This window comes from Lissotriton helveticus, chromosome 5_1 (assembly GCF_964261635.1).
Source record: "Lissotriton helveticus chromosome 5_1, aLisHel1.1, whole genome shotgun sequence".
NCBI lineage: Eukaryota > Metazoa > Chordata > Amphibia > Caudata > Salamandridae > Lissotriton > Lissotriton helveticus.
Window position 1 is genome coordinate 1,922,990,507 of NC_136065.1, and position 8,081 is coordinate 1,922,998,587.

The following is an 8,081-nucleotide window of genomic DNA, read 5'->3' on the forward strand; positions in this document are numbered from 1 at the left end:
CCTGCCTCCCAGGTCCTGCTTTATATTGTGCACTTCTCATGGCACCTCCTCTTCTCGGCCGTGCAGATATTGCCAAATCTCATTTTATTTTTATATTTAGTAACCTTCGGCCATTGACTAGCTCATCAGGCTTTTTGTAATTTTGAAAAAGCCTTTATAAACTAAAGCTTTAAGTTTGATATTTGCATTTTGGTGAGCGTCAATTTGTGAGCTTTATTGTTAGCCTTGAATCAAGAGACCTCAACATCAAGAGACCTCAACTTCCACCTGAAAAACAACAACGACCGCAACACCACCACCCTGCTCGACAACCTCGCCAACCTCGGACTCAAGCAACTAGTGACCACCCCCACCCACCTCGCCGGACACACAATCGACGCCGTCTTCTCATCCAGCAAAGACATCGCCTTCAGCCACGCCACAGGACTCCACTGGACGGACCACAGCTGCGTCCACTTCACCTTCAGAAGAACGACGACCCACCACCACCAGCAACAGGTCGCCCGCAGAAGCTGGAGCAAGATCACAGCCGACCAGCTCGCCGCTTCCCTGAGCCAGCACCCTCCCGCCAGCTCAGCGAACCCCAGCCAGGCCGTCAACAACCTCACGAAGTGGATCAGCAACTGCGCGGACGAACTCGCCCCACTGAGGACCCCGCCCAGCAGACCCGGCAGCAAGAAGGCCCCGTGGTTCACCGTCGAACTCAAGAGCTCCAAGAAGAACTGCCGAGCCCTCGAGAAAGCCTGGAGAAGGGAGCCAACACCGGACAACATGACCACCCTCAAGCTTGCCACCCGGAAGCATCACCAACTGATCCGCGACACCAAGAAAACCGCATTCAAGGACCGGCTGGATAACAACGCACACAACAGCAAGGAACTCTTCAACATCGTGAAAGAGCTCTCCAACCCCAACGCCGGAAACAACGACATCACCCCATCGCAAGAACTCTGCAACTCCCTCGCCTCCTACTTCCACAACAAGATCGCGGACATACACAACAGCTTCAACACCCAACCGACGAACGCCACGTCCAACTCGACCGAACCACCGCCCCCCACCACCACCCTCCGCGCCTGGACTCCGATCTGCACAGAAGAAACCGTCCGCATGATGAACTCCATCCACTCCGGATCTCCGACCGACCCCTGCCCTCACCACGTCTTCAACAAGGCCGACGCCGTCATCGCACCCCACCTGCGTGACATCATCAACACCTCCTTCACCACCGCCACCTTCCCTGAGAGCTGGAAGCATGCCGAACTCAGCGCTCTACTCAAGAAACCAACAGCGGACCCCACCGAGCTCAAGAATTACCGCCCCATCTCGCTGCTCCCGTTCCCAGCCAAAGTCATCGAGAAGACCGTCAACAAGCAGCTGGCCGCCTTCCTCGAGACGAACGGATCCCTCGACCCCTCACAGTCTGGCTTCCGAGCCAACCACAGCACCGAGACCGCCCTCATCGCTGCCACCGATGACATCCGAACCCTGATGGACAACGGAGAAACAGCGGCCCTCATCCTACTAGACCTCTCCGCGGCCTTCAACACCGTCTGCCACCGCATCCTAGTGCATCGCCTCAGCAACGTCGGAATCCAGGAGAAGGCGCTGGAATGGATCATCTCCTTCCTCGACGGAAGAACACAGAGAGTCCGTCTACCACCGTACAAGTCAGAGGCCACCGAAGTCATCTGCGGCGTCCCTCAAGGATCCTCGCTGAGCCCAACCCTCTTCAACGTCTACATGAGCCCCCTCGCGGCCATCGCACGCCAACACAACCTCAACATCATCTCCTACGCCGACGATACCCAGCTGATCCTCTCCCTGACCAACAACCCCGCCGCCGCCAGAGCCAACCTTCACGAAGGAATGAAAGAGGTAGCCGAGTGGATGTCGACCAGCCGCCTGAAGCTGAACTCGGACAAGACGGAAGTCCTCATCCTGGGATCCTCGCCCTCCGCCTGGGACGACTCCTGGTGGCCCCCCGCCCTGGGCACCGCACCCAAACCGACAGACCAGGCACGCAACCTGGGCTTCATCCTGGACTCCTCCCTCTCCATGACCAAGCAAGTCAACGCCGTCTCCTCGTCATGCTTCAACACCCTGCGCATGCTACGGAAGATCTTCCGGTGGATCCCCACCGAGACCAGGAAGACTGTCACCCAGGCACTCGTCACCAGCCGACTGGACTACGGCAACGCCCTCTACGCCGGAACCACCGCCAAGCTCCAGAAGAGACTCCAACGGATCCAGAACGCCTCAGCCAGACTCATCCTCGACATCCCACGACACAGCCACATCTCCGGACACCTAAGAGACCTGCACTGGCTCCCAGTCAACAAGAGAATCACCTTCCGTCTCCTTACCCACGCACACAAAGCTCTTCACGATCAAGGCCCGAGCTACCTCAACAACCGCATCAACTTCTACGCTCCCAAACGACACCTCCGATCAGCCAGTCACGCCCTCGCCGCCGTCCCCCTTCTCCTACCTGGCCGCCAAGACCTGGAACTCCCTCCCGACCCACCTGCGCCTGACCCAAGACCACCTCGCCTTCAGGAAGAAGCTCAAGACCTGGCTGTTCGGGCAGTAGCAGCACCCCCCCCCCCCCTAGCGCCTTGAGACCCTCCGGGTAAGTAGAGCGCTCTATAAATGCCTATGATTGATTGATTGAGAGAGTGAAGGCTGGATGTCCCCTAAACAAGCACCAGCTTCGGTCTACCGCCAAACTTTTTTCCATAAGCCTGCTCCAAAAATGGAATAGTGCTCTTTAATAGTAAGCCAGAGTGAGGTACTAGGAACTAAGCAGTGCCACAGAATTCGATAATTGAGCAATAAGCAAGGGAGGAGGCCTTGTATTATTTTACATAGAATGGGGAGTTGACTACATTTAAATTTTAAAAGCAATACAAAACAAAACTAAATACATATAATTAGTCTATGTTTATAATATGAATTTGGTTTCTTCCTGCACTTGCTTGGACAACTAGAATGCATTGTGCTGAAACACATGCCAGCCCTGACCTGATGGAGCTGGTCCTTTTCTGCACATTTCACTAAGAGAAGACCTTTTCCACCGTAACCCCCTCATGGATCAAACATTAGTGTAGCCTGACCACCGGAAAAGAACCCGGTGCACGATGGATCTGATCCTGATGGGACTTATTTGAGTGATACATTAGGAAGAGGCACTCATTTCTTCTTAGTGCATCTCCTCAGAGATCCCAAAGTGGGGAGAGATTTGCTTCCTAGACATGCCAAGAAGGAACAAGTTTTCTTCCTTCTGTAAAATGTACCTGTGTCATTGCAAGGAGAGACTTGCTCGATCCCACAGTAGAACAGCTAACAGGAGCCATCCCGCCAGATGGGGGTCACACCAGATGTGCTGATGCACGATAGCCTTGGAGCATCAGGAGGTGTCCCGCTCAAGAAGCCTTTGGCTCCTACGTAGGCCGTAACCATTCCCTGGAACTTTAACACTTGATCCATGGACAAGTCATCAGGTATCAAAAGGTAAGATGGTTGTGCAACCCCGTCCTTTCAGACTCTGGGAGGTTACTAACAATCACTGGGCTGGGCCTGTGAAGTGGGCCACTATGTGGAAGGTCACCTGGACAGTAAAGGACTTTGGTGGCCCAGTTTCTAAGCCTCTATCCTTAACTAGTGACTAGTCCTTATCGGCATAAATTTCAACATCTCTGGTGGCCTCTTTACTCAGCATAGGCAATAGGTATGTATTCAGAGATCGATCGCGAGGCCAGCTCACAGAGTGTAGGAATGCTATGAATGCCTGTTGCCCATGCAAGAGGTGTTAATTAGTGTAACCTTTTTATTGCACATCATGCATAACTTGAATCCACAGTATTCCGACAAAGAATTGGGGAATGCTATCCAAACACTCTTTATAACATAGGGTAGGCTTCTCTTGCTGAAGCAAGAATAATGAAACGGAAAAAACAGCTCCAAAAAGGAAACAAGCAATGGCAATGCCAATAGGTCTGACTTTAAAAGAATGTTGTATGGTGATGTGAAGCAATACAAGTAAATTGCATGGGATTGAATGTGTATTTGATTAGAAGCAAAGAACTGTGGAATAATATTGGTATAGGTTAAAAGGTCAGGTGACAGTGGCACTGTCAAGCCAGACCTAAATATTTATTTAGGTTAATGCCAGCCCATCTGTGATGCTGCCAGAGAAAACCCACAAAAATGAACTGGTTATCTAAGACACTTTAAAAGCATTATAATGTCACGCGTGTGCTCCTGAAAGTTCAAGCAGCTGGATAAATAAAAATTATCACAGCGGTGTGGAAGGAAAGCACTTTTTTATGGAAGCGTACAACTTCTGCCCAATTGAAACACATATTCCTGGCTCCCAAGAGGTGGGCAGAGCAAAAACCCCTTTCTAGTAATGCTCACATAATTGTCTGGCGACAGCTACACTGTCAAGCCAGACTATAAAAAGGGCATGTGAGAGCCCTAGTATATGGAAACACTGAACTAGTGGAGAAGTGTGGCTCAAGTGGTTGGAGCGGCAGACCCTGATGCAGAGGTCTGGCCCGGACCAGGGTTCATTTCCCTGCCTCGCCGGGTCTTGGGCTCAAATTTCCCCGGACCTGACAATTCTCGCCTCGGTGCCTATTCCAATCATGGAGTCCCACTCTGCAACTCTGGGCAATAGCTTGCTTAATCTCCATGACGGCCCCTTGCAGCGGGATGCCTGGCTTTCACCTTGGGGATTCCCAGTAATGGGTTATCTCACAGGGGAATACCAGGACGGGTTCCCAAAGCAAGCGCTTAGAAACTGGTCGGTGATACAGCGCTATATAAATTAACTACATTTACTGAAACCGAGAGAACTATGTTCTATTTCACAGTGGTCCGAACTATTGCGAGTGCGTCCCTTGGATTGACTTTGCATATGTGCCTATATTCTGCCCGACTACACATGAATGTGTAGGGTCCATTGTTCCTGGCACAGTGACCACGTGATCATCTTTTTAACCAATCTGACAGACATGGATGTGAGAGCCACTCCTAGTGGTGGGTCGTCACAAGTGCAAGAGACCCAGGTCATTAGTCTTTTGATTATAGTATGCTGCTTTCAGACAGATTGCCTGATGATATTAGCGTTTTTGAAAGTGGTAACGCATTTAGTGTGGGCAACTACCTTCCACAAGCCTAGCACAATACTAACAGTTCGTGCCAGCTATTTTATTATTGAGCTGTAGGCCTTTCAGCTGTGCCTCAGTAGATGGGCTGCAAACTGGCACTCCCTTGTAAATCTGTGAAGTAAGTTGTAACTGTACCCATTCATTCTCATATGAGAACATGGGTACATGTGAGATGAAATACCCAGGTTGGGATTGTATAATGCTCCTATGGGTGCAGGGTACTCCATAGGTTAGCTGCAGACAGAATTTGCTCTCTCTCCTTCTCCAATGTCTTCCCTTACCCTACTCATTGGAGCTACTCCTCCGTTTAGAACACACTGTAAAGCCAAGTACATTATCTGGCTTAAAATCCATATCTCAAGAGGGACCTTTGTGCTCCTCCTGAAATCACAAACCAGTGCTATCAAGCCACGGTCTGTGTTGTACAATACTTGTGTATGGAGTTGGTGGCCTAGTTTTTCAATTACATGAGGTTCTATATTTTGTACTTTGTCTTATTTCAGTATATTCTGTAATACTCATAAATTACATTGTTGGGTTCTGATGAGGAAAGAGGGTTCTGGCAGGGAGGAGTGAGAATAATAATCGGAAGCTAGCTGCTGCAGGCTGGTCCTTAGGATTGTGTCCTTGTGACAGTACCATATAAAGCTTCATTGTCGTATATGCTTCTAGAAGGTATGTTAATGTATTACTTGAGAGAACACAATCCCCAGACAAGAGTTTTGTTACGGCGGACTAGCCAAATGGCACACACCTCATAGAAAGGACTGTGTTGATGCTCCACCCCACGCATTTTGTGCTGTGTGCAGAAACTGTCTACCCTGAATACATACGTGGTAAGGTGTCATTTTGACCCCATAGAGTTACCAGGAAGAAGTGGCTTCCTGAAAGAGAAATACGTAGTGCAAGAAATTATCCCTCCAAAGGTTGGTGTAAACTTTAAATCAGATTGGACTTTTGGAGATGCCACCTGACCCCAAGACTGTGTCCCTTATGACTCACCAAAGCTCTGCAAACCCATGTACATAAAGGACCAATTCAATTCAATTCAATTCAAATAATTTATATAGCGCGCTACATACCCAGAGGGTCTCAAGGCGCTTGAAGAAGGGTGGGGGATTACTTGTCGAATATCCAGGTTTTAAGTTGCTTTCTGAATGCTAGGTGGTTCTGAGTGAGGCGAAGGTGAGTGGGAAGTGAGTTCCAGGTTTTAGCCGCCAGGTAGGAGAAGGATCTTCCTCCCATGGCGGTTTTGTTGATGCGAGGTACAGCAGCAAGGGCTTGGTTGGAGGAGCGTAGCTGGCGGGAGGGGGTGTAGAAGGAAAGTCGTGTGTTGAGGCATTCGGGTCCAAGTTCGTAAAGTGCTTTGTGTGCATGGGTTAGGAGGCGTAATGTTATCCTCTTATTGATGGGGAGCCAGTGGAGGTTTTTCAGGTGGCCAGTAATGTGGTCTTTACGCGGGATGTCTAGTATGAGTCTGGCTGATGCGTTCTGGATGCGTTGGAGTTTTTTCTGAAGTTTTGCGGTGGTACCGGCGTATAGGGTGTTTCCGTAGTCCAGGCGACTTGTAATCAGTGCGTGGGTGACCGTTTTTCTAGTTTCGGTGGGGATCCAGCGAAATGTTTTTTTGAGCATGCGAAGAATGTTGAAGCAAGATGAAGAAACGGCGTTGACTTGTCTGGTCATCGAGAGTGAGGAGTCCAGGATGACGCCCAGGTTCCGTGCGTGGTCCGACGGGATGGGCGCTTTTCCAAGGGCCTCTGGCCACCAAGAGTCGTCCCAGGCGGAGGGGGAGGTACCTAAGATAAGGACTTCTGTTTTGTCTGAATTCAGTTTCAGACGGCTGTGCTTCATCCACTCGGCTACTTCTTTCATTCCTTCATGTAGGTTGGTTTTGGCGGTGTTAGGGTCTTTGGTGAGTGAGAGGATCAGTTGAGTGTCATCCGCGTAGGAGATGATGTTGAGGTTGTGTTGGCGTGCGATGGCCGCGAGGGGGCTCATGTATACGTTGAAGAGGGTGGGGCTGAGTGAAGATCCTTGTGGTACGCCGCAAATGACTTCAGTGGCCTCAGACTTGAATGGTGGGAGGCGGACTCTCTGAGTTCTTCCGGCAAGGAACGAGGTGATCCATTCCAGTGCTTTTCCTTGGATTCCGATGTTTCTGAGGCGTTGTAACAGGGTGCTATGACAGCCTGTGTCGAAGGCTGCGGAGAGGTCGAGGAGGATGAGGGCGACTCTGTCACCATAGTCCAGTAGAGTTCGAATGTCGTCTGTGGCTGCGATTAGTGCGGTCTCAGTGCTGTGTTTGGCCCGGAAGCCGGACTGTGAGGAGTCGAGGGATTTGTTGGTTTCGAGGAAGGCGGCGAGCTGATTGTTGACAGCTTTCTCGATGACTTTGGCCGGGAATGGAAGGAGCGAGATGGGGCGGTAGTTTTTGAGTTCGGTGGGGTCAGCGGTGGTTTTTTTCAGAAGGGCGCTGAGTTCGGCGTGTTTCCAGCTATCCGGGAATGTGGCGGAGGTGAGGGAGCAGTTGATGACGTCTCGGAGGTGTGGTGCTATGATGGAATCTGCTTTGTTGAAGATGTGGTGAGGGCATGGGTCTGTGGGGGAACCTGAGTGGATGGAGTTCATCAGGCGGATGGTGTCCTCAGTGGAGATTGGGTTCCAGTCCTTAAGGATGTTCAAGGGGGGTGAAGGTACTGCAGAAGGTTGGGTGGGTTGGTCTCCGGGTTTGTTGTCAAAGCTGTTGTGGATGTCTGCTATTTTGTCGTGGAAGAACGAGGCTAGGGAGTCGCAGAGGGCTTGAGAGGGAGTGATATCGTTGGAGTTGGCAGTGGGGTAGGTAAACTCTTTGACGATGTTGAATAGTTCCTTGCAGTTGTGGGCGTTGTTGTCAAGTCGGTCTTT